The sequence below is a fragment of the Lipophrys pholis genome (genome assembly GCF_963383615.2).
Source record: "Lipophrys pholis genome assembly, chromosome: 11".
Lineage (NCBI taxonomy): Eukaryota > Metazoa > Chordata > Actinopteri > Blenniiformes > Blenniidae > Lipophrys > Lipophrys pholis.
This window is the reverse complement of record NC_137631.1, coordinates 8,123,649-8,150,590: the sequence shown is the minus strand read 5'-3', so window position 1 is coordinate 8,150,590 and position 26,942 is coordinate 8,123,649.

Sequence of the window (26,942 nt, the reverse complement as noted above, 5' to 3'; positions counted from 1 at the left end):
GTCACACACAATAGTGCATTGTACATGCAGTGACACAGCGTAGGAGCGTCGCTTTGGCTATTTTGGAGCTTCGACCTTGAGCCTGCACAGAGGTCGCGCTGTTCATTGTAGTGGAGCGATGGAGAGTCGAGCATGAACAACAGCTGAAGTCTGATTCAGTGAAACTAACTCTGGTTAAATCTGTACACCGTTTGCTTCCATTATTTACTTTCAGATGCATGTTTGAAACTGCAACCACGTTTTCCCCATGAGAAGTGTTAGAAACAGTATAAAGCAGGATGGTCTTTAGCAGTATTGCGGTAACTGATTACTTCTATTGCATTTGTGACAGTTATGAAGCTCAGACAGTAATTGTATGTGTCACGATGGTATGTGAAAGTTGTTGAGCTGCTCTCTCTTTTTCATTTACTTTAGCCAAAGCCACTACTATTTCGCGAAACTCCTGTTTGCCATAAGTGAAGCACCTCAGTTATCCTGAACTCAGTCAGTCCTGATTGCAGCACGAGAGATGGTTAACTCCCAGGTACCAGCAGTATCATCCGCAGCAGCAGGTTTCCTTATCGCTTACATTTAGGGGACAAAGAATCTTCCTCCGAATAACTGATGGGACTTCAGCTGAACGTAATGAGTAAATCAGCAACACACTGATGACAGCTCAGTTAATGTGTCACAGTACAACCGAGACCAATCTATCTGAACTTAATTAAGACAGAATTGACTTTGTTTTTAGTAAGTTGTAGGACAACACCATTGCTTTTTCAAAGTAGTCGATGAAGTAATTATGAGATACGGTCCTGTGATCTAAAGTTGATGAAAATGTTGACGAAAAGCGAACAGTAATGCAGTAAACAATGTAACTTTTTCCACTAATGTGATTATTTTGGCGATTTTGAGAAAGTGCTGGATAGTACATATCCTCAATGAGGACTATGCCACCTATTATATTTATTTTAGAGCTGCAGAGGTATTTCGGTATTGTTTCAACATAGGCCATACTTATGACAGTTTTAAATGATCTCTTTAAATGCTGCTCCGTCATGTAAGAACTTATTTGATTATTGGCAAAATGGTATGATATGATGAATGGTATATGATGACAGCTCAAAATATCCTAGAACAAGTTATGACATCGTTGCGTTTTGCGTGGGTTTTGAGAGATGACAAAAACATCCTTAAATATACTGCATTGTTGGTAAACCAAGTTATTTTTGGGTGCATCGCCTCTGCTGAGACACATTCAAAGAAGCCAAATGCAACAAATTCTGTCTGCCACAAAGCGGTCCACTTCTGCAAAATAAATAAATAAATAAATACACGGGTAAGGTGTTATACCACAAAGTCATTTTCCGACATGTCAGCCAGCTGTCAGTGTCCAGCAATTTGTTTGCTGGTGTCATGCTCATAAGTCTGAGCTGCCTTGCAGTGGAAACTTCCTCCAACTGCTAAATTTCACTGCCAAGGATGTTGCACTGTGTGACCTTCTGTGCCCTTCCATGAATATTTTAAACGGAAAGGCATAAATGTTGAAAAGATCATGCAAAACCCGAGACTTTGCCCCCTCTGTTTCTGGCTAAAAAGAAAGTTTAACTGCAAACAGGACACCTTTTGCATGATTTAAAATGGGTGTTTTTTTTGCCACTTTATCTCATTAACCTCACAGGCTGTGTAGTAAATCAGTATCATGTCATTGAAATTAAATTACAATGTCTCCAGACATTCATAATAGCCTTTTTGTATTATGTCTGACAAAGGGGATGCAAAGGATCTGTGACAATTTATGTGCATATACTACACACGCTCTGCTTCCAATGATGAATTAGCAGATGGGGAACTAGTGACAGCGGGCGAGATATGGAGCCGAGAGGCGACAGGGGCTGGATTTAAAATCGGGGGAAGCGCAATGCATATTCCGTCTCCGAGTTGTCAGAGTTATACATCATGTACATTAGGAGGGTCATCAACGGGTTTAGTTACATTGTGATATGCAGCGTATCTCCAAAAAACGTCAGTGTCTCAACAGTGGCTTCTGTCTGAGCCGAGCTGTCAGACAGTGATAGGAGAGAAGCAGGAGGTGTTTTCATATTGATGAATCTACTGTTATCTGTAGCATTTCAAAATGTGAGACCTCGGGATGCTCCCACACAGCCCTCCATGAATTAATTTCACGCGGCTCAAGATAACAAGGGACTCATCCCCAACTTTTCGGAGTTGCTCACATGCTTTTTTTTTTTTTTTTTTTTTTTTACCGGCAGGACTGGCAAGGATGTTTTAAAGCTGTTTTACCAGTTTGATTTGCGTCATCTTAATGTTCAACGTTAAGGATTGGTATGTAAGAATGTAAGACAGTTGACTGGAAAAATAAAACGCGCACCACGGCGTTAGTAAATGGTTCTGCACATGTGCAGGTAGATGGACAACAACAACAATGGCGGCCTCCAGAGTGTCTTTACTGCCAGACCATATTCTCCTGGGACTTGAGTCAAGAGTCACACGGAATAACAATCCGAATTCATCGTTTGTCCACACGACTATCTCTGTACTCCCACTGTTACTGTTTACAGCGTATTGTTTTCTGTGTGCATGTGTGTGTGGTTTCATTACAAAAAAACAGTCCCAAGTCACGGCACAGCGTGCACATGACAATCTTGTGCTTGAAGCCGTTTCCGTGTAAACGGACATCATTCTCAAAAAGTTGTTGTGTAAAGCAAACCTTTTCGGAAAATGAAAATGGCTTTTCGGAGCCTTAATAAATTGTTGCACTCCAACTCCGTGGTCCTATTTTTACTCCAAACTATTTAATAAACTGTAAAAAAAGGCCATGAAGCAGGCTCTTCATAAAGAGTACACTCATCCAACCAAATAACCAACACAGATTGTTTCCCCAATCATGGTGTCATAGCAACCATCAAAGTCCAATATAAAATGTAAACAACCAACCGTCTTGGTCCAACATTGCAATTTAATGCAGGCGAGCTTTCAACATTGTCTTCTGACAATGTCATGTCTTCATGCAAATAACATGCACAATTTATTGTCTCCACGTTATCAAAATTCACGGTATCCATATGTAAAAGACTGACGGAACATCAATAACTCATATCTCTATGCACTTTTTTCATGTTCTGCATGTCCACATACTGGACATTATATCAGGTGGAGCTCCGCTGCATGACTATAGATCAAAGTTCATTTCGTCATTTTAACAATCATCCTACCAATCAGTCCCAAAGACATCAACATTGTATACTCAAGTGTTCAATCCAAGCCGTATTGCAATACATTATCGCACATTTCAATATTTAACAACTTTAATAGGACCAAGCGCTGGACGAGGCCGCCCACAACACACAGCTGACGTTGGTCTATATCAGGGGTCTTCAATCCCGGGCCTTTTTAACTTCAGCACACCTCAATCTAATGTATGAGGTCATCATCAAACTTGTTAAAACACCCAGGAATGAGCCCCGCATTGCATTCAGGTGTGTTGCAACTGGGAGAGACCTAAAACATGTAGGACGCTGGGCCATTGAGCCCCGTAATTGAAGACCCCTGGTCAATATCAACAATAACAATGGAACCACTTTGTTTGGACACTGTGATCAACAATGGCATGTGAGGAATCTCCCTCAAGGGGCCCCCTACCTGTTGCTGACCCGTGGCTGGAAGAGAGATAGATCCATCCATCTTCTGGACTGCTTTATCCTGTGGCGCTGGAGGTGACAGCACATTTTCAATTTAAACTCATTTCATGTACAGTACCAGAGTACTTTTCTTTTAGACAGCTTACAATTATTGCTAGAAACCATCATTTATTTCTACCCAAGAAAGGCTTTTCAAGTGACTATTATAATTTACTGTACAATTTAGAGTAAATATCATATAAAGCAGATGATGAAGAAGCAGGGTTGTAGAAGGTTACTTGAAAACTGTAATCTGTTACAATTACAAGTGACTTGTCAAAAAAAAGGAATCAGTAACTTACTCTAAGTACTAAAATAAAAAAAGTAATGTACCAGAGTACTTTTAGTTACTTTTGGATGACTTCACCAGCAAACATAAAAATATAAAGACAAGAAAGAAGAGAATGTGTCGTCTGCTCAGTGCATTGACTCAATTTTTATTTATTTATCAGGGACAGTGCAATATACATAGAAACAATCTGATGTGTTGCACATAGAGTATAGAGCTTGACACTAATTTGCAACTCTCATCCCTGGAAGGGCTTTTCAGAGGGTAAAAGAGGAAACAACAGTACATACAACACTAAGATACATCAGACAAGCAGAGATACACAGAATACACAGAGTAAATATCTGATTCACAATTACATGTTATCATAAAACACATTCCCTCCCTCCTTCCCTCCTTCATTCACTGGGACAAATCGTATACACAGCATACACAAATTGCACTTAACAGAACAGGTTTTGAACTATCAAAACTCAGTAACAAATCAGGTGTCTAACACTGATTTTAAATTTTTATTTTTTTTTAAAGAATCAAAACCACAATACAAATAAAGTTTTCAATTATTCAAGGGTTTGTTCTGAAAAAGATAAACACGTTTTCTTTTCTACAGAAGATCTGTAAAGGTGAACAGGAAACGCCCCGTCAGTACAAGCAGGTGGTCAAAATGATCTGCCCTCCAACGGCAAGCTGTCACACCAGAACACACTAACAAAGATATCAAATCCTGTCATCATGCAGTGTTTCAAATAACAACATAGCAAAGTAGAAAATACTTATTCAAAACCATAAAAAAAAAATTTAAAATCAGGGTAGAATACCACCTGATTCTAAATCACATTATGTGGCCATAAAACAGCATGGCTTGTCTCTCTCTCTCTCTCTCTCTCTCTCTCTCTATGTAGTCTGTTACTCCCCAACCCTGTGAAGAAGAAATGAGTGTTTTATCCTTTTGATAAGTTGGACGATTGTTTCAGGTTTTTGTTTATAGACAAGCCTGACAACACAAAATGCCAAAGGGGTCTGATCAAAATTGGTGAAACGTTCACCATCACTGTCAAGTGCTCCTCACTTTCGGGAGGTTTTAGTCTGCAGTTTCCCCCCCCACTTGAAAGGGTAGCTTGCTTCAGAAAACACTGACTGGAATTCGCTCAATTGTTTCTTTTTCTTTCTTCTACTTTGAAAGTTGTCCCGGCCAAACAGGTGAAACACTTTTAGATACAAACACAAAGAGACGTAAACGTAACTCAAGTGTTACAGCCCACAGGCGGTATGGCCTCGCCTCCACCTCTGTGTGTACGTGGGTGTTTATGTTACCATGTGATGTTTGACAGGAGGTACCCTCACTGACTTCCTCCTCCTCCTGTTCTGATGTGGAGCGCTCCGATTGGAGGACGACTGCTGATTGGCTCAGCGCCGCCCACCGGCTGAGGTCACTTAAACGGCTGCAGCAGACTCCTCATGGTGGCTGAGGCGGGAGGTGTCGGGCTCGAGAAAACCCTGGCCGGTGTTTGGACTAGTTAAAGTGATCTTTTGAACTCGGCTCTTTTTTCTATTTTAGAATCAAATAAAACATTTTTTTTAGACTAATAAAAAAGAACCTTTACATCAAGTAGAAAATGGGTAATAAGTAGACATTTTCCATACTTAATACCCCAAATGAAATATTTTAAATCACTGCTCAATATTGGTTTTAACTTTTAGCAGATTTTAACTCCTATAAACCCATGTTAAATTACTTTTAACTTTAATCTTTAAAGATATGCATTTCTTAAATGTCCTTCCTACCAACATGTTAACATATAACATTTGAATGGCCTGCTAAACACACGACTAAAAACACCTCATGGTAATCCAAATGCAAAGAAACACACATCATGACCAAAGCTCACCAGCTCCTCCTCCTTGTTTTTGATGCAAGCGTTTTCTGTTGCAGTCTCCTTTTCCTCTTGATTGTGGCGTCCAGACTCCCTGCTCGCTGCCTTCTGAGTGAATGCCTCCAAACGCCCTTGATTAGCAGATCACCTCCACCTGATGTGATGGAGCTGCTGCTGCCTTCAGCCGGGAAACCACACTCCCAACCTGATACGCCGAATCAGAGAGAGGGCACTGCAGCTCAGCAATCACAAATATTTACAAAAAAAATGTACACGTTAATATTGTGTAACAGTAATACAAAATGTAACTACTGTAATAAAACTTTGTCCCAACTAACTTTTACGGTTGACTTTTCCGATCAACTGAACACTCATACGGGCAATCTAACATTCAGCTTGACCACAGGGTTGATAAAGAACTGGACAAACTATTTAACGTATCAGGATGTGTGGATCACAGCACATTGATGAACCAGATAATCGCATCATTTGTGATTTCATCGGCGCTGAAAGAAGAAGTCTGCCATGGAAATGGCAGACTTCTTGAATCTCTCTCATCACCATTGCATATTTCTTAATGTCTCCTTTTTCCTCCACCCACCTTCATCTGTGCTTTCCAAGACTTTTGTTTTTAGAGGGATCTTCACTGCCTTTGTTGCTGTTGCACAAACGAAACTTTTAAATATTGGAACAAAAAGGAGAATACCATGGCAAAAGCACAAAGAGGTTATTGAAAGAGAGAACTTTGTAAAAATGAACTAAGCAAGAAATTATAATTCAGGTACATTACATTATTGGGTAAATTGAAAATATCCATGATAGAAATTCTAGCTGCAATTTTCTAAATGGACACATAGTGAAACAGGCAATTCCACAATACTTTTTTACCCCAATAGAATAAAATAAATAAAAGGTAGAACTAAATGCAAAAACTCAAGTATTCTAAAGTACTTCACTGAAAAGACTACAAACATTAGGTCTGGTATTTGTTTAATGCATCCTGCAAAATCTGGTTAATGCTGATATGCTCGGAGAAGCTGTTAAAAACACTGAAGACTTCCACATGTGCACTCAGCCTATTACATCCCATGTTTTTAAATCATTATCTGATTCAATTCCCATGCTGCGAGTTATTGAATGATGACAGATGTTACAGATATGTAATTGAATGATTTTGAGGAATAATGGCAGAAAACCAGCAAAAGCAGCAGCACCTCTCGTTGATGATGAGAGTGGAAAGAGAGAGTGTGTGTGTGTGTGTGTGTGTGTGTGTGTGTGTGTGTGTGTGTGTGTGTGTGTGTGGGTGTGTGTCAAGAAATTTCTGTGGGGAGGTTTGCAGTCACACCCCAGAACCCAAGGCCAGAGAGCCCGGACAGCACCACCCAGACCGTGTGGCCGTTTACTTTTATGACTGATGTTTCAGAAGCACATCACTATATTACCATTTATTCCTTAAAAAAAAAAAAGAAATCAGCTGTATTACAAAAAGAACAGTCCTAATGTCATCTTAAAGGCAATGATGTGATTGGCTGCTGGTCAGCAAGTAATGTAGCGTACTGTGTTTAAATAGTCTTGCAATACGAGTTTGCACCACAAGATGGGGTATCGAGTCACTCAAAAAGGACGATTAAGGCTCCAACAGAAAGCAATTTAAACATTATCATCAGTCCCCAGCAAGCCACACTGTACGACACGCAGTATAACTATTAAATCTAGGCCCACGACATGAAGTTTACTGTGTGTCGATTGCACAATGGAAACGCAAGCTGAATAACAGCCTATGACCACGTGAGTCAACACGATTGCCCAGGAATGTGATTACGCAATAACACATGATTGCACAAGAATAATACATCGTAAACATAAACATGAAGGGAGCCTTCACCTTTTGAGTTTGGAGAGAAATCACCAAAAATGGGGAAGGAGGGGATCATGGATGTGGCCAACACGGGATGCCAATTTTGCAATGCGAGCGTGAAGTAAAAACGTGTTAGCAACTACCAGCATTTAATATTATGGTCTTTCATTTTCCAGCAAAACACACTACAGCAACAGCTGCGATCGCCCCCAAAAACCCTGACGACTGTCACTGGACCGGTCTCATAGTGCAACATAGGACCACCAATTTAAAGCCAAGACTAAAGATATCGCCATGATTCTCTCATGACTGTTATCTTTTGTCTGGGGTGGCTGAAATTTCCATCATGTGTAGTGGCTTTTACACAACCACTGCTTCAGGTCTTGGCTGCATTTCCGCTTAATAAGCAGACGTACCGTACAGTAAAAGACATTACATTAAATGTAAATATGTACACACAGAGACGTGCCCTACACTTTACAAAGTACCTATTTAATTATAGCCATGGCATATTAAGCGGGAAAACTCAAGTGCAGCTTCCATTCCTTTCACAACGATGAGAACTAGTTTAACCCACAGGGCAGCTTTGTGCAGGAATCGTCCTTGGTCCATCTTATGATTCATTTCTTCCACCGATCACACTCAAATCATTGCCAATTGGCCCATTAGAACAATTTCTCCGGTAGAAAGCGGCTTCAATAAAAAAAAATGGCTCACACTGTGTACTGTGATTATGTAGAATAATGAAGGAAATTGATTCAGAAAATTGATGTTGCTGTTAAATGGCTTCAGCAATCACAAATGAAATTCCATTTAACTGCCTTGTTTGAGAAAATATAACCAAAATTTCTCTTCTGAAATACAATAAGATCAAAAGGCAGTTTCCTTAAATGTGCTTTGGGTTCGCGATCTTTTTTTTTTATTGGATTAAATTCTGCACAGGGATTTCAAGTCCATTAGTGCAGAGACTACATCCTGTCAAAGTGCTCAGACCTGACCTGACTCAGTGCCTCGCCGATGGAGACGCACATATCAGATTGAACACAGGAGGAAGTTTGAGGGATGCGGATTAGATATTTTCACTGGGGTAAGAGGGTTATTCAGAGGGCTTTTTGAAGAGGGCTGGTCAATGTGGCACCAGTGCTCACTCTGCTGCACCACAGCCAGAGGATGTCAGCCTCCGGGGAGTCTAAGTGTTTGTGTGTTTCCAAAGGGAAGCACTGAGCCGCAAACTTGGAGCCATTCCAGATTATCCCTCTCTGAGCTTCACTGCTCTTGTGTGAGTGTGAGGGTGTGTGTGTGTGTGTGTGTGTGTGTGTGTGTGTGTGTGTGTGTGTGTGTGTGTGTACACACACAAATCCAGTACATACATACAACAGCACAGAACATGAATGGATTCACATGAATGCATGATCGGTTTTGACCGAGCCTTCTCTGGGTTGATAGTATCCCTTGTGGTTTGTCTCTAAATTTGTTGGGTAAAACGAAGTGCGCACATTAGTTGTGTTCCAGCCTTGGGAGTGATTGATTTGTGATGGTGGATGAGTGTGTCAGTTTCCTGGAAGCTGATCGGACTGCAGCCTCCAGCCTCCAGCTGTGGGGTTTGAAAAGCCAACTTCTTCTGCAGGTTCTCGTCTTCACAGCACGTCTTCATCTTGTAACCTGCTGTAAAGACTCATCTTTACCAGCAATTGACTCTTCACAGATTCGTAGGAAAAAGGTTATTTTTCCGTGGTAAATGTTGGTTATTCATCCATCCATCCATCCATTTTCTAACCCGATTAAGAACCTTCCTGCAGGTGGTGAGTCCACCGTAAGGTTGGTTATTCATGTTGTTTTATATTATGTTCTGTTTTGCTTGAGCCACCCTGGAGCCAACAAATGATATATATATATATAAAATGTTTTTCCCCACAGTGACACAAGTTATAATCAGGTAATCAGATTGATATCACCACTTGTATAAAGAAAAAAACACTGATAAATAAGTCTCCATCAGGCTGAAGTCATTAGATGCAATACAAGATTGGAATTCTTGGACATAAAAAAGCTACATGGTAAACCATACATACCTTTAGCTGTTGCCTGAAACTGGATTAGGTAGTTATAAAATGAATGTTAACTGAAACACACTCATGTCATGTGTTTTTGAACAACAAGACATGAAGGCAAAGGAAGCAAATGTCACAACAGTCATTCTGGTTAAATACCAGCTGTTGTACCCAGTTGGATTCATGTAAATGCTGTTGAGGAGAAAAACTGATGAGTTGAAGTGAAGAACAATCAAGGATTTTGCAGATCAGACACTTTAGGGGCAGTGGTGGCCGAGCTGCTGAAGAATTGGATTTGGGATCAGAAGTTTATTTCTCACAGGTCACTACTGTGCGTCCCTCAGCAATACCATTGTCCTCCATAAGCTACACGGAGAGCCTAAATGTGGTGGCCCACTGCATCCTAGAAATAGGATGGGTGAATGCAGAAAAGGAACCTTCCCCAAAGGGAATGATAATTAATGTATGACTAGTTTAATTTGAATAAATGTACTGCACATGTGTGGTAGTTAATATCATTGCCTCATAAAGAGAAAGTCTTTCATGTGCAGTTTCTCCCCGTTTGTAGATTTTGTCAGACTGATGACTGCAAGTATGAATGTGAGCATGTGGGAATGTCCGTATCACCGGTGTCTTACCTGCGATTGATTTGCAGTCCATAATCAACTTGGATAAAGATGTTTCAGAAATGACAGAATGGATTGTGGCAAAGTCTTTGATGCAGTAGACATCTTATTGTGTATTTATTCAGGTAGGGATCTGCAAAGTCTGTACACCAATTAGTTGTTAGTTAGTTTTCCGGTTTTACCGTCCATATCAGTAGTTTTCTAGTTGAGACTCTCCCCTGATAGCATCCGATTCATCATCAGTCCATATGAATGTCGACTTTTCTCTGTGTCCCTGTGGTTTCATCACTAAAACAAGCAACAGCTTCTTCTCTGTGAAGCCAAACTTGGTCCAAAGGGCCTCTAGACCTCTAGCAGGAGAGTAGGATACTGTAAAAACTCAGGAAAAATAAACTCAATGTACCCAATGTTACTTGTAATCCTGGAAGTCATCATGACTTAGAAGATAATCTATGAGCACATCTGAGAAGTTCGACAATTGTTGAGATTTTTCCAGGCCAAAAAACTCTAAGGTTTTGCTTTCCGTGCGTTAACACTCCCATCAGCAAAGTATTGGAGATCTCTGACTTATATTTTGTATTATCAATGTTTTCAATTACAGACAGTTTTGAAATGGATCCATCCATTATCACACACCTCTTAGCAAGAGATTGAAGAGGGATTTACAGGCCCATCGCAGTTAAAAGACATCCTATTTTCCGATTTATCAGGTAATAAGCTGAAGGTTAGGTCTGGCCCAATTATAGCTCACAGAATAGCCAATTGTTGGGTAAATCTGTGGCAAATACAATCAGTCGGAGCGTTTTCACTCTCTGTTGTGATATAATAGAGTTTTTAGCTCGGACAGTAAGCACTTTATATCTAATAACACCAAAGACATGTGGTATGGTAAATTTGGGTTTAGAGAATCGTGTGTCAAAAAAATCATACAAAGTTATCTTTTGTATTTTACCAGATCATGAACGATATATTTAATATCTGGGTGAAGAAATGACTGGTATGGATTGATTTTGGTCAATTAAATCAAACCACCAACAGATAAGAGTTCAAATTGTTTACAAATATTGAGAGCTGAAGTATCAGCTTTAAGTGAGAATTGATGTTGTAGTTAGCACTCTCGTCTTGCAGCAAGTACAACACAGTCTGCCCCAAGGCCATCTGGTGCGGCGTTTGTGTGTTCTACCTGTTTGTGCACAGGCTTTCTTCAGGTACTGCAGCCTCCTCCCATGATACAAAGACATGATCAATAGGCTGATTTCCTGCAGCCGAGTGAAGGCCTGGCCGGGAGTGTGATCCGAAACTCTAGATTTTGATTTGGTCCGAAAGGTCATACACAGGTACTCAGTCAAAAACAGCAAAAGAAATCAGGCAAGGGTGAGGCAAAGAGAAAAATCCATGGAATGGGCAAAGACAAAATCCAAAGAGACGACATAAACAAAAATAATAAGGCCGAAGAGCAAAGCTCAAACAATACAATGCAAAGACAATTGGGGAAGTACACCGAGTCTTGAGTTTGAAATACAACAGGATCAAAGGGAATTCGTGAAAAGCAGAGAAGTGATAATAAAGTAACACTAGACAGAAAATAGAGCATGAACTCGAAAACGTGAAAGAACCTTAAATGAAAGCGGAAAAAAACCCAAGTCATGATGTACTGTAAATTTGCACTGGGTTATATGGTGCAGTAGCAACCTGTTTGTGGTATACTTACTATTCACCCAGTGTTACTTTGGGAAAAGAACGAGAATAACTAAGGCCCTGTTTACACGACAATGGTGCTTAGAGGCACTGAAAAGGCGTGTTTTTCACTTGAAGCGTTGTCCGTCCAACAACCAACTGTAGACAAGCCCTGTTCAAATATGTTAGGAAGTATTCTACCACGAATCCATTCTACCGAGGGTAAATTCTCTGAACTTGGTTAAAATAGTCAGTTGACAAAATTGGAAATGTCATGTTCCGCTATTTGGAAGTTGTTAGAGCCCTATTCATTTCAAAAGATCACCGTAGACCACTGATTGAGCACCGAATCATTCATGCAGCAGCAGGGGAGAAAAGAAAAGAAAAGAAAAAGCCTGAGACTTCAAGCCAAAGTCACAAAGAGGTATCTTCAGTAAGAAAAACAAGAACAAGGAGTCCTGCAACAGATGGTACGGCCCCCACAGAGCACTGCACTCAACATCATCAAGTCTGTGTGAGATTATATGAAGAGAAAAAAAGCAAGTGAGACCGCCTTAAACACACAGAAGTACCGTGACAAGTTCAACCTTACCTGCCAAGTATTGTGGGGGAGAAAAAAAAAAAAAGAAACTGTAAAATTGTGTGCCGAGGAGAGCTGGTGCAGTTTCACAGGTAAACCTCTTTGACAAAAAGTATTAGGTTTGGGATCTGTTTCCTGTTTGCTGCCCTTTTTGCAAAGTTAATACATGAATAAATAAATGCTCAGTTCATTATTTTTCAGAAAAAGAAGCTCAATTGACCGCTGTGTGTAAATCTTGATTTTCTAAATTGGTGAATCCCTCTTGGATATGTGGATGTTTCATTATTCCATATCACTTAGTACAGTCAAACAGACCTGTCAGTGCGGGGATAAAGTCAGCTTATTCTTTAAGGCACCCTTCCCTTTAATGCTTACAGTGATAACTGAAGGTTACCCGCTGAATAGAGCTGCCATGATAATTGACATTTAGTGATGAAATGCCTCACACAATGAATGCTAAAGGGGGAACTAATTACTGCCTATCCAAGTGTCAATAGCGTCATCTGCTCTCTTCCAAATGTCAGTTTTACATTGAAATGCTTGGAAGCGTGGCTGCCAAGCACTAATGGCGAGTCATTGGCAGCGCGAGCTTCAGAGCACATTCAGGTGGGGACATCGTGGACATTAGGAAAGCTCTGATCACAGGGTTGCCGTTTGTTCTTAAAGTGGCAATAATAAACATATTTATATTAGCAAATCCGTGGATGACCATCTCTTACATCCTGCAGGTTACTGTTATTTTTGTAATCTTTATTATTTCTGGGATCGTTTCTAAAGGACGTTAGAGGAGGGAGTTTAATAACATTGCGGCGATAACATGGGGTCATGACAGTGGTCCAACCTTAAATGAACACATAAAACCAGTACAAGTGTGAGTATGTACACTTTCAAATATACACCCATTGCATGTCGCCGTTAGGGATCTACATTTGGGTCCTGGAGAACATGAAGCAGCGATAGTTTTGCTCTATTCATCTCTCTCATAATGATGTCAGGATTTTAGCTCTGTGTTGTGTTGTTATTGTATCTGCTTTGTAACTCTCCTCTCATTCCAGGTGATTGTGATTGAAAGTGTGCAGATGTTGGTCATTACCCACAATCACCTGTGATGGATACAAGTGTCAAGTGAAAATTCATGGCCAGAGCCAGTGAAAATAGCTCAGAAAGGTGGGAACAGGAAGTGATGTCGACATAACCGGTCCATTCTCCGACTGATTCCAAATTTCACGTTTCATTAGATGACGTGCATATGCCTAATGACATTCTCAGTCGGAGTCCTTCAAGTAACGGAGATCTGTTCAATGCTGTTTAATTTGATCATGTTTTTTTTTTATTATTGTTTTTTATCTTTGCCTCTTGTTGGTTGCATCTCAGCTTAATCTGTTTAGGACTGCTCCTCAGGAAATCAAACCTTTCCACAGAAGACTACAAATAAACTGTGGTTGTATTCCTTTTTAGTGACTGAGTCGTGTCCTTGGATCTGGAGTGCAACCAACTCATATTTGGACCTTGTTTATTGCAAATATACACATAATACTGTGCGTATCATTTTGTCTTGTAGTATGACTGAACGGTCTGCGGACAATCTTTTGTAGAAATTCAATCATTCACTTCAGTTCAGGACCTCTTAAACGGGGAGTGGTGAAATAGGTCTGAATTTGGCCACTTTCCCACTTTTCAACTGATTTCATCATAAATGAATATCAAAAGTGAAATATCCTTCAACATCACGCTTAGGGTTGAATATTTTAATGATTTGGGATTTTAACGGGTGAGGAACTCGATGAAAACTGATTTCAAAGCATTTAATCAAAGAATATATATGAAACAGTTTTTTGCATGAATATTTTTGTTGTACTATTTCACAAATACAGTATACGTAGCCATCACCAATATCTCCTCAGACGAAGTACATCCCCAAATTCAATATACTCTTGAGGACCTTTCAGTGAATTTGTAAGTTCTCCATCTGAGTTTGTGTGTTCTCTCTTTCAGTGCATGGGGGTTTTGACCAAGTGTTATAAGTTGAGCGGTGACTCTACATTGACAATAGGTCAATGTAAGCTTGTATTGGCTCCAGACCCTATTACCCTAAATTGGAAAATGCACAACAGAAGATGTCGTATGTAGACGTACAGTTCTGTTTATTCTATTCCTTGTTCCGTTCATGTTGGTAATTCCCTGATGCCCGTTCTTCTGACACCCCTACCTCTTCTTACACCCCACATGTTCAGTGTCCATTTGGTCCAACCCTCGTTCCCTCCTCTGTGCTCCTTCTCCTCTCCTGATTACCCTTGATTATTGTTTGTTGTGTCATCAGCTCTTCCTCCTCCCAGTACATTTAAATCCTCAGTCTGCCTCTATGGTCCGTCTTAATCTCTCTGTGTTCATCTGTGGTTATCTGCTTTTCTTTGCTTGTTTCTGCTCAGTACACTGTTCAGTACTCTCCCCCCAGGTTTGAGTTTGAATTAATCCGTGTTCTCGTTTTGAAAAGATTAAACTTTACTTCATTGAAGTATTTGCACGTTTCAGTCCTTCTCTCTCCAACGCTATAAGAATGGAAGGATGAATAGAGGGGGAGAATAATGGGTGGATGTCCACTCACTGGATTGCTTTTAATTCAGGAATATTTCAATATTTCAATTATTTTTCCTAATACATGGATGTATTTTAAAAGATATCTAAATGGCTGATATATGTGACCGAAAAATCTGTTGTAGAAATATTATACATTGACTCTGTCTGCATAGGTTTCATAACAACAACAGAAATGGTTTAAAAATGACCCCAGTGTTTCAAAATGTCAAAACATCACCAGCTATATAACTAAAGAAAAAATAAGACGGGGAATATTTACAGCGATAATGAGACGACAGGAGCTGCTGAAGTTCGGATGGCGAGCTGCATGTAGGCCTAAGGAGATTATCCCTAAATGATGTGGAAAAACAACCCCAAGTTTATTAGATGAGACCTTTTGTTTAGAGGTTCAGGTTGCAAGGCACATATGCGGGAGAGACCCTAACCTCTAAGAAGAGAGGGTTTTGTTGTCACTATTTGCAGGTAAGCTTTGTGCAAGGTTAGTTGGAGCTCGGGAGATAAGGACTTTGTCCAAGATTTAAAAGAAAAAGTTAAGAAAAAAAAATATATATATATATCACACTGGTTGACATGTAAATTATATCTTTGAAGCAGTTCATCATTTCAAGACACAAATTCACTTTATTTAAACTCATTATTCTGTATATGATGCCTTTTAAAGATTGCAAGAAATAATATACACAATCAGAGTTGACAGTGGTCTTTTGCCATTTTCCTCAATTAGGAGTTTAATATATGGGATGATGAGTGTGCCATTGAATACCTTAAATGACCTGCACAGAGCCCCTGACTTGAACCCCATCCAACAACTTTTAAGTGAAATGGCGAGGAGACTGTGAGCCAGGACCTGAAATTCCCTAAAATCTCACGGAACGCCTTTTGATTATTGGAAGGTGCTATAGATGCAAAAAAGAGGTGCCGACTCTGTTTAATGTGTTTATCTTTGAGTACAAAGTCATTACAATCCAAGCCGTATACTTTTGACCACATGATGTATTTGATTCTAGTTAAAAGCCACTCGTGAGCATCTTATTCACAGATCACACCTTGTTATTGTTGTAGACTTTCGTGTGATCTAAAGCAGGTGACGGGTAAATGGCAATGATGGCACCTGGCATCAAATTACATCTCAGGCTTTGCACATTGTGAGAAAAAGGCAATATTGAATGCATGTCATTCACTCAACTAAGTAAGGTATAAGTTTGTGTTTTTAGGCATTACAGCAGGGAAAGATGACATATTATCCACTTACAACGTGTGTCCTCTGAGTGTGCCAGGGGTACTGGCCTCAGGATGAATGTGAGTGGCCCGATGCAGCAGTGCTGTCTTGCCAGCACTTTCTGCCCTCATCTGGTGATGTTAGCCAGTTGCCAGCATGACTCAATAGATTTTAGTGCAAAATTGATATCAGTGGGCTGTCAGGAAAGCAGAGAGCAGTGACGGTCCTGTTCATGCAGATTCAAAGTGACCTAATATGTTCATTTTTTTCACTTTACTGCGTTAACCTTTCATCAGTCAATGTGGAAAAAAAAAAAGAAACTTTTTGTGCACGCTATGTTTGGCTCGCTTGAGTTCAGGAAGACTGTCATTCAACAGTGCAAAGCCTCAAGCACAAAGCACTAAGAGTTTGTCATTTTTATACATCGCTGTATATTCTCGCTGTTTTAGAAGAAATCCAACTGAACTAAGGTAAAGCAGCTAAACCAAAGCAGCTGCCTGTTACGCAGCTCTTTTCGTGTCCATCTAAATGTCCTTTATTTAATTTTTTTTATTTTGCATTTTTGGTTAGTTTTCCAAGTTTTTCATAGGTGTCAGTTGCTTGTTTGTTTGTTTTTTGCTATTGTTTTGCTGCTGTAACCAAAGTTTCCTATAGGGGACTTTATCAAGTTACTGAACTACGACTTGAAGCATGTCAATGTACAGTCTCTGATTTTGTCTATTTGTTGGTTGATGGACACTATCTAAGCTACTGTTTTTACTAAAGAGAAGCTCGATTACTACTATTTACTGAAGGAAGACCGCACTATTAAACCTGAACTCATGCAGTTCTAACACAAACATGAAAGATGCAATATTTACGTGGGCCTATATTCACACTACATGTGCTGCATTCACAGCCTCTGATAGTTATCCATCATGAGACCACTCTGCTACTGCTTCGTTTCAAAGAAGTGTCGGCGTCTGGATTAAAAAGCATCTTCCTCCATCTATTTAATGGACTTTCAGTTGAACCCAAAGAGTGAATCAGTTGCTAGACAAAGCTCAGCTAATGTTGCATTGTTGTGCACACCAATAGTAGCCTCAGTGATGGGAGACAATACAAGAATCATTCTTCCAAATAAGTAGTTACCTTTTATTTGCAATGGATTATATTATGAATTTGGCAATATTGTAAAGAAGTAACATTAAAAAACCTTTGTATTTATTGATAGGTCACTGTTTGCAGCTACTTGATGTCCAAACACCTCATTTTTCTCACAGTGTACTTTCCATTGCCATTTTTTGTGCAACTATGACAATAGAGACACAGGCAACGGAACCGTAAACAGGACAGTGCAAGGTGATATGTAATAGCGACTACAATTGTCCGAGGCAAACCGTCTGGAGGGGATATCAAGAGGCTTCAACATTGTAGGTGTTGTAGATATGATGACCAGGTTTGACGATGCTGCTCGTTGTTCAAGGTCCGAATGCTTGGTAAGTAGATTTAATTATGAAAATTTCCCTTTGTCTTCCTAATTTAATAATATTGTCTTTTTGGTGATGGTCAATGCTCGCAATAAAAAAAAGTTTGAAATATTGTGGCAATGTAATGTTAACGTATCGCTAAGTATTGCAGTTGCAGACGAGGACGCTGAGGTTGAGTATTTCTGAGCGCTTGCTCATGGTCTCCGACCAAAACAATTGGGTGTGTATGCAAAGCTGAATTTGTCTAAAAGCCAATGCAGTGTAGTCTGTGGGGTTGAGATGTGTTCTTTGTAAGATTTTACACTGGATGAGCCATATTTTAGAATAGATATTGATAATGAAATACATTATTCTTTGATATGTCTTTACTGAATGTATTGTTGTTGATAATTATCTGGAATGTTAAGATTCCTTATGGATTTGGTCAAAGGTAGTAGTTACTTGAACTCTTGAATGCTGATGGTCATATTGAGAACATGAAACACTGCCAACCTGCAATATCGAGAGACTAAACAAGCCTGCTTTAGGTAACTTTGTCGTGGCCAAGAGTTTCAGAAATCATCTCAACTCGCAAATCAAATATAATATGAGCACTACAGGCATTTTTCAATTTCACATGCGTACTGATTTCAGCCAGAATCAACAGATTTGCAGTACTTAATGTATTAAGTATAATATTATTATTATTATTATTACGTATTATTACTGATGCCTACAATTTACATCTATTCTGCTGCAGTTGTCTCAGCATGGATCCCAGGCAATTCAGTACACATAAGATTGCCCTACTTACAGATGCTTGTAACAGCAGGGGCCTTGGCAATGTGATCATAGAAATAGTAAGCTGTTGAATGCACAACAATGAAGACACTGTGTTGCACCTTCCATCCATCCATCCATCCATCCATCCATCCCAGCTAACTATAGGCAAGGGCAGAGTACACCCTGTACAGGTCGCCAGTCCAGCTGCTCTATTTATCCAAAAGCTATATTAAGCAAACTTTAAGCTGACTGGGAAAATTATTTCGTTATTGAGTATTATTTGGATGCAACTTAATTTGAAAGCTCATCCCACAAATGCACGTTGGCTACAAGTGTGGAACAGTTGAAATATAATAAAAAAAAGTATTTTTTCAACAGTATAAGAATTATTTTTGTAACAAAAAAGAAATAATCCACCTCACAGAAATGTCTGTACCATTGTGCTACAATCATTGACAAAGTGTTGAGTCCAAGAGCCATAAATTCTAAATAAAAATATTCAGTTTCTCACTCGCTGCACTACATAAATAAGCATTCGCGCAAATGTGCTCACAAACTTGAATGATTCTCCTCCAACCGTTTTGTTTGGGGTTTTTTCTTTCCACTGTCTCCAATGCATGCTCGAGTGGAATAGCAGTTTTTTTTCCGTAAAAGCGTATTTGAACGCACGCACGCACGCACTCACGCACGCACGCACACACACACTTAATTGAAATTTAGGCTTAAATGTCTATGTTGATTTATTTATTTATTTATTTTTGAGGTCCTTTGACTTTGTCAAGAAAAGACATCTAAAGCAAAAACTATTAAGAGTATAAATATATAGAGTTTTGGGGAATTTTCATCCTATTTCCCTTGTTTCGTTAACTTTTCTACAGCCATTTAACGGTCTGCAGTCTTGCCTCATAGTGAGATTACACGCAGTTTGAACTGATTGTTGGGGGCATTTTTCTTGTTTGTTTGCTTTCTCTTTGTCCTTGTGTATATATGTTTTTCTTTTTTTTCTCAGGCACTCCAGATCCCTCCAACAATTCACAAACATGCATGTGTGTGAAAATCAATGAATGAACTTTGTACAGAGAGACACAGGTCCTCCTCTCACAAATGTTGCAAGGAACATGCAACAACCACAATGGGCTCTCCAACATGGCAACACAAGATTTCTCCATATGAAGATTATATCTTTGCTCTTGTGAGAAGTGTTTTAGTTTTACAGTTGTATCATGGTGATGGGAATTGTTTAAAATTGTTATTCATACTGATTAAATCTTTTTAAATAACATTAAGGTTAAAGGCAGAGGTGTTACATCCTGGTCCTTCCTGCGTGTTTTATCTCTCGCCCGCAACACATGATGGAAGTTATGAGCTATTACACTTTCTTAGTAGCTTGATGAGGAGATAATCATTAGATTCATGTGTGTTGAAGCAGAGACATCTCAGGCCAGATTTACACAACAATCTTTGAAGAGAAAACACATCGTTTTCATTTATTTATTTCCAGAAAGTTTCGTGTTCACACAGCAATGTTTTGAAAACACTGTCGTTAGCATGTAAGGCTACGAGTCAGTGCTGTTTGTTTTTGTTATGAAGCCACACACACACGTATGCAGAGAACAACACACTATAAATGTTAACAATGGCGAGTACACGGACATTTGTGTGGAGAGACTAAAACTGACTGTTACAGCTGACTGTCAACAATAAAACTACCAACTTAGAGTTATGACATCCTGGAGGCCGCCATTGTTGTTATTGTCCATCTACTTGTACATGTGTAGAAGAACCATTTACTAGGCCCGTGATGCGCATTAGCAGCATTTCAGAAAAAATTCTACAGAGAAGGAGTTGGAGCGTTTTTGAAAAGTTGCACTTTCAGTGGCCCCGAGCACTCTTGTTAACATAATAGGCCCTAATTACCAAATAGAATTATATCTGAAATCCTTCAGCTGGTAAAAAAAAAAAAAAAAAGAAGATATTTTTCTGTATTTATGACCATCTAAAGTGGATCAAGCCCTTTTGACCAGAAACATTAAGATGTCAAAGCTGAAATGAACAGGAGGCTTGATTTGGAGCACCAATAAACACACAACACCACCACAGTCCGTTACTACAGTTACAGTAATTTGGACTCCATTCAGTGGCGCTAAAAGAGATTACCTGTGCATCCAAGCTCGGACGCTCGTCAGCGGGCCAGTCATCCTGAACCCGTGTGCTCGGCTGACACCGCGGGGTTGCTCTGTCGGACTCGTCTCCACGCCGACATTTACGCGAGCTTGTCACAGTCGAGAACCTGGTACTCATTACCAGATGCAACATGGGGTCACAGCCACTCTGGTCCCAGAGACAGAGGGTCGAGGCTAATTACAGTGACGCAGCAATCCTGTCAACCGAGCGAGAAGCGTTGAATGCCAGAGCTCATTATGCTAGCAATGACATTGAAAGAAAGTTAGCAGCTAGCGCAGCCGACCCCCGGTCTTTCTAGACAAAGAGCCCGTTGCAGAGTCTCTGTCGCTGGATGAAAGGATGTGGAAACAGGTGACATGAGCATTCTTGGTCCACAGAAAAACTACTTTTTTTTGTTTTACTTTTCACTGGACTTCAGTAAGCTAAATATGAGACTGTAACTCTGTAGAGAGAACAAGTTTTTTTCATTTAAGAGAGAGGAGAAAGACCTTAACCGTTTGAAAGTACAATAAGTGTTACTTGATGTCTATGACCATTATCTACCAAACCTTTGCATGTCTGAAAATGATCCCCAATGTCATATTGTATGAACAGACAATAACGCCACATGTTTGCCTTCATGAGTGTATAATATTGGGCAGGTGTACCAGATCCACAAAATATTGGGAGGAGTTTATAGTATTAGATTAAAAGGTAGTTTGATAACAGGTTTGACCTGGGATTAGCCTTTAGCATAACCAGGAAAACACACATGCAAATCAGGCATCAAGTATTCTGTTATAGTGTAGATGTGGCTACTAAAGTTAGAACGGTAACCTGTGAGTGTTAATGGTTCCAGTCTTGTAAATCCAGCATCTTGTATGTCCTAAATCACAGGTGCCAAACACATTTTATTTCAGGCCCCAACGGGGCCGGTTTTCATCCTTCCCTACTGCAAAAGTTGTGGCTGGCACAGAAAGAAAGGTACTCAAGGGTTACGATTTCACCCTCCCAACAGCCCTGCCTACATTGTAAACGTACTCTCTGTGGTGGGACCACGCAACAGAGTTGGGTCTGGCTATGCTTTGCCTTATTGTACCGTCCCGGCCTGCTCCGCTCTGGCATGTACTGTGCAGTGAGACCGAGGCTATACAGTCAAATTTCATCTTGAGTGGGCCGGACTGGTAAAATAGTGACATAATAACCTTTCAATTTGCATTTTTAAGTTTTTCTATGGTGTGGCACACAGTGTACATGATAAAAATGTCTATATTTTCACAAAATCAAACGATTACTAATGCAATTTACCACAATCTCAACATAAAGTCGATTTTAATGAAACGCAGTGAAATATCCACAACATTTTTCCTATATTGAAATATGCATGCTTTGACAAACTTACTGTGACAGTATGACTTTGAGGGTAATACTAGTTTACTTGCAACTATCTCAGGGTCTCAGTGTTGGGTGATTTGCTACTCTGAAGAAGAAGAAAAAAACTAATCAATGTTTTCTTTGAAATGTTTACAATTTGCTTGCTGGTTTGGCAGGCCAGATTGGAGCCTCTTTATGTTTGACACACAGGACCTAAATTATAAGAAAAGTGTCAGATTTAAAAGTCAACGCAACTTGAGACTTATTTAAAAGGAAAAACTGTCAAAACTCTTACAGGAATGACAAAAAGTGCCCCCCCTCCCTCTGCACTGACCTCTGATCAGATGACTTTCCTTGTTCAACAGTTCCTCCTCCTGTCTGTAAAGAGCACAGTGTCATACACCCCAGGTTATGGTGACAATAACACTCATTACTACTGCCAATACAAACCAAGACTCAGTGTACCTGTTATTTTTCTTTTCATGTTTTGATTGGCAAGAAAATGTAACAACATTACTTTTTTTTTTTCTTTTTTTTTTTAATGTCATGTCAGACTGCCAGACACACTTTCCGGTTCCTCTGGGTTAAGGTTCTTTCACAACATGTAATTTAGATGCGCTTGCCTGTCGTGTTACTTCCATTCACGATAGCATACACTTAAGAATCCTGTCAAATTGAAAAGGAGGCTTATTTTGTGAGGAGCATGCATTTGTGGAATGAGCAGTTAAAGCTCAGTGACCAAATCTTCTTTCACAATGTCAAACAGCTTATGTTGCAGTTAATTCTTATTTGATGTCATGGATGATTAAAGTTGGGGGTTTCCTTTCAATCATTGTGAGAAAGCAATAAGTGGACCGTAAAAAAGAAGTAAATAAGGTTTATTCTATTAAAATGCAAATACTTTAAAGCATCCGTTGTAGCAAAACCCAATGTACTGTAGACAAATCGTATGTGAGACAGATCAAAGAGTTGCAGCTTGGATTTAAAAAAAATAAGACGTTTCAAGAAAAAAGGTGTTTTTGTTTCAGAACAATTTGACATTTACATCGCAACCTTTTAAAAATGGCAGAAAAGCTGTAAATGATGTAGTTAAGCATGTAAGACCACTAGTGGGTGCTGGTTTTTTTTTTGGAGTGAAACCACACACATGCAGAGAGAACCGTATGCTATAAACATTAACAACGGCGTGTACATGGACATTCGTATGTGCGGAGAATATGGACGGAGAGCCATGCCACTCCAGAGGCCGCCATTGTTGTTTTTGTCCACCCACTCATGCATGTGCAGGCGAACCTACACGTTCAAGGTAGAAGCCAGAGAGGGATGTTTTGTCTAAAGCAGAGAGGAGGTGGTTCACTCTGAGCCTCAGCTGGCGTGTATCCCACCCATCACCCCAGGCAACTCACATTCTGGTTACAACAAAGAAACAGGGTAGCGAACACATATTCCTTTATTTTTTTTTTTTCCTGCGTTCACATCACACCGGGCCTTTTGCTATCCACTGGTGTCTGTAAACGCGTCTGCCAGCACAGACTCAGCCGGCTCCATTCAGTGACCCTGGGGAAACGATGATGTGCACTGATAGTATAACTAAGACGGATGTTATTCAGCTGTGGCTGCTCGCTCAGGTGTGCGCATTGATGCCGCTTCTGTCAGCCCCATCTGTTTCACACCGGAGTCTTCGCCTTTGATAACAGCCATCTATGCTTAATCCCATTTCACTGTGAGCGGGACAACTGGACACAAAATCTGTAAACTTGTAAAAAAAAATTAAAAAATCAAATCTGTAAACTCCTTTAAAAACAAATGGGGGAAAAAATGATTAGTGACGCTCTAGCAGATATTGTTAGTTATGTAATCGTACTAGAACAATCTCAATATGCCCAAAAACGGGTCTTTTCGCCGTGTGCCACTGTGTACTACGTGGGGAACATGTCACAGTAACAGTCAATGCTGAAATCCCAGAAAAGGAACGGCTTATCTACCAAACATGCATATGTCCTGCAGGCAGTACGGCTGCTCCAACCTGTTGACATGCCGCCGGAAATAACAACAAGGATGCTCAAGCTGTGTTGTGTCTCAGTAAACAGACTCAAAACAAGTTGTTTGGATAAATCCTCAGCCACAAGTAGATAAACAGCAAATGTACATTATTAATTTGACTTGATAAACTCCATATACTCTGCGCCGTAGGATTATCTGAACTATTTTATGTAGTTTTAGTTTACTTCTAAACAGTTTATCTTCTCGACCAGAATACACAGTAAAAGCCTAACGTGTGAGGGCAATCCCTACATTAATGTGTTAACAAGAAAGGAGCTGATTTAAATTCCAAGTATTAGAAAGTGATGACGGCAAACAGTACAACAGTTTTGCCATCTGAACTGTTATTCAAACACCAAAATGAATACATTTAAAGAAAACTGCATGAATAGCATAATTTTGATTTAAAAAAAAATAAAAAAATAAAAAAAAAATATGCAAATATCACTTGGTTCTCACCAGCATGTATTTGTGTTCAAGTAAATCATTAAATCATTACCGGGTTAAGAATAACTACATATGACATACACTAACCTAATTATTTCAGACTTTAATTGTAATCAAAATAAGAGTAATTAGATGAGGGTAATTATCAGTTCTCAGTCACTGATAATATGTATATTTCTCATTAATATCCCAACATTGGATTTCTCTGGCATATTTACGTTTTTGAATAAAACTGAAGTCTCAACCTAAATCCATGGTTTACATGACAATGTTTTCAAGTGAAAACCGAAAAGTTTTGGGTCCATGACATGACATGACAACGGTGCTCAGGGCCATTGAAAATTGAGCTTTTTTTAAAATGGCTCATAAGGTGGATCTTAAAAATGCGAAATAGTGATTAAAAAAATTCAAGAGAAGAAAAAAAAAACAACCTTGGAATAAAGGGCAAAAGCACTCACTCATTAGATTTTTTATTTTTTTTCAACAATCTACTACAATGAAATCAAAATGAATCCATCTAATCTACAAAGCTGTTCCTCATGTTACTCATCATGTAGAAGAATTGATGACTGAAATCCCCACAGGTCTATCTAATCCGATCACCTTCACAAAAATCTAACATCTGGTGGTGAACAAGTTTGTTCCTGCTTTCAGATTTTGGGTTTTCATGCACTTTTCAGCATCTGTGCTGTTTTCTAATTACTGTCATCAACACAAATCTAACAGTAATTTAAAGCGAAGACAGCTGTAAAATTAGCGTTCGCAGCCCCATTGTCATAAAGAGTAACAATTATAATGAGCTAATGTTTACCGTGTCAGATAAATTATCTCACAAGTATGTAATGTCTGATGACTTACAGTTTTCTTTAAAAGAGGAAGGCTTTCTACGATTTCGCCGCAAACAGTGAATGTGTTCAAATGAGACGGAGAAGCACATAAAATGCTTTATATAAGGGGTTTACTCGATTTGCTGATATCAGTTACTGCAGGACTCCAGAGCAGACTTATGGGAGGGTCAGTATTAATGCACCAGATGCTACTTGCAGGCCCCAGGTTTGCTTAACAGGCCTTTGCAGCCACGGCAAGAACTAAATCACATTTTGATGAAATCGTAAAATTTCTCCATGAGTTTTATTTTGCCGTTTATCCCCCACCTTAGCCATTATGCCGTAAACAGCGAAAAACACAATCTTAAGAGTGGCTGTACTGGATGGAAATCCACCAAAGCCCTCACAGTTCATCAGGGCTCTATTAGGCATAATGATGCAAAGATCGTATGAAGAAAACATAGCACGGGGACCTTATCATTCTTCTCCGCCTTCCTCTGGAAGCCAAACAATGGTGAAAAACCTCTCTGACTTCTCGAGGGTAATGAGCCTGCCTCTGGTATTAAAGGTTGCTGAATTAGCCCCTGCGTCGCTTTTAATCAACTGTCAGATCGACAGCAGATTGCTCATCACAACCGCGCCGACTTCCATGAGCTTAATTATTTAGAGCTTTGCCCATCCAATGAACCTTTTGCACTGGCACAAATTAAAGAGGGGAGAAATGCAAGAAATTTAGGAAGAGTGTGACAGCATTGCAACACCTGATTCAACAGAAAGCCTCGCAATTTAACCAATTACACCAGTGTCTGACCTTGGCCTGCACTGCATCTGTATCCATTGATTGAAGTAAAAAAAAAAAACAGTCTTGTTAAGAAACTACAGTATAGAAGAGACCAAATTAATTGTTGGTCAATGATCAGAGGCATTGCAACAAGGTAGGCAAGGTAGATAAATGGCATGGGCGCTAAAGCTAAGGGAGGACTGAAACTGGTCCATATCAATGATTGTACTTGGATTTAAACAATGTGTCTAACAAATGGCAGCATGTCGGAAGTAATTGCTAATGGGGCCAACTTCTCTTGGTCACTATTTAGTGCCTATATGGTGGGGCCGTATCATCAATATCAAGGACACAACTTGAACTCTCCTCAGAATAGGACACGTTGGTAATCTCCCGATAGGCCCTATAGGTGGTGGATGGTGAAACAGTTGGAAGTGAATGTCTTACATTCCTTTGTCCCAATCTATACTATTTCTGAACCCGTCACCATTTGTCCGAAAGCTCCTGCTTCCTGGGTTCCTCTTAACTGGGGCCCGCAGAGTATCTGCAAATGATCCCGTCTATGATAATCTACAGCCGAGACCAGAACAAACCATCAGCAGATCAGCAGAAAAAAACTGCAAA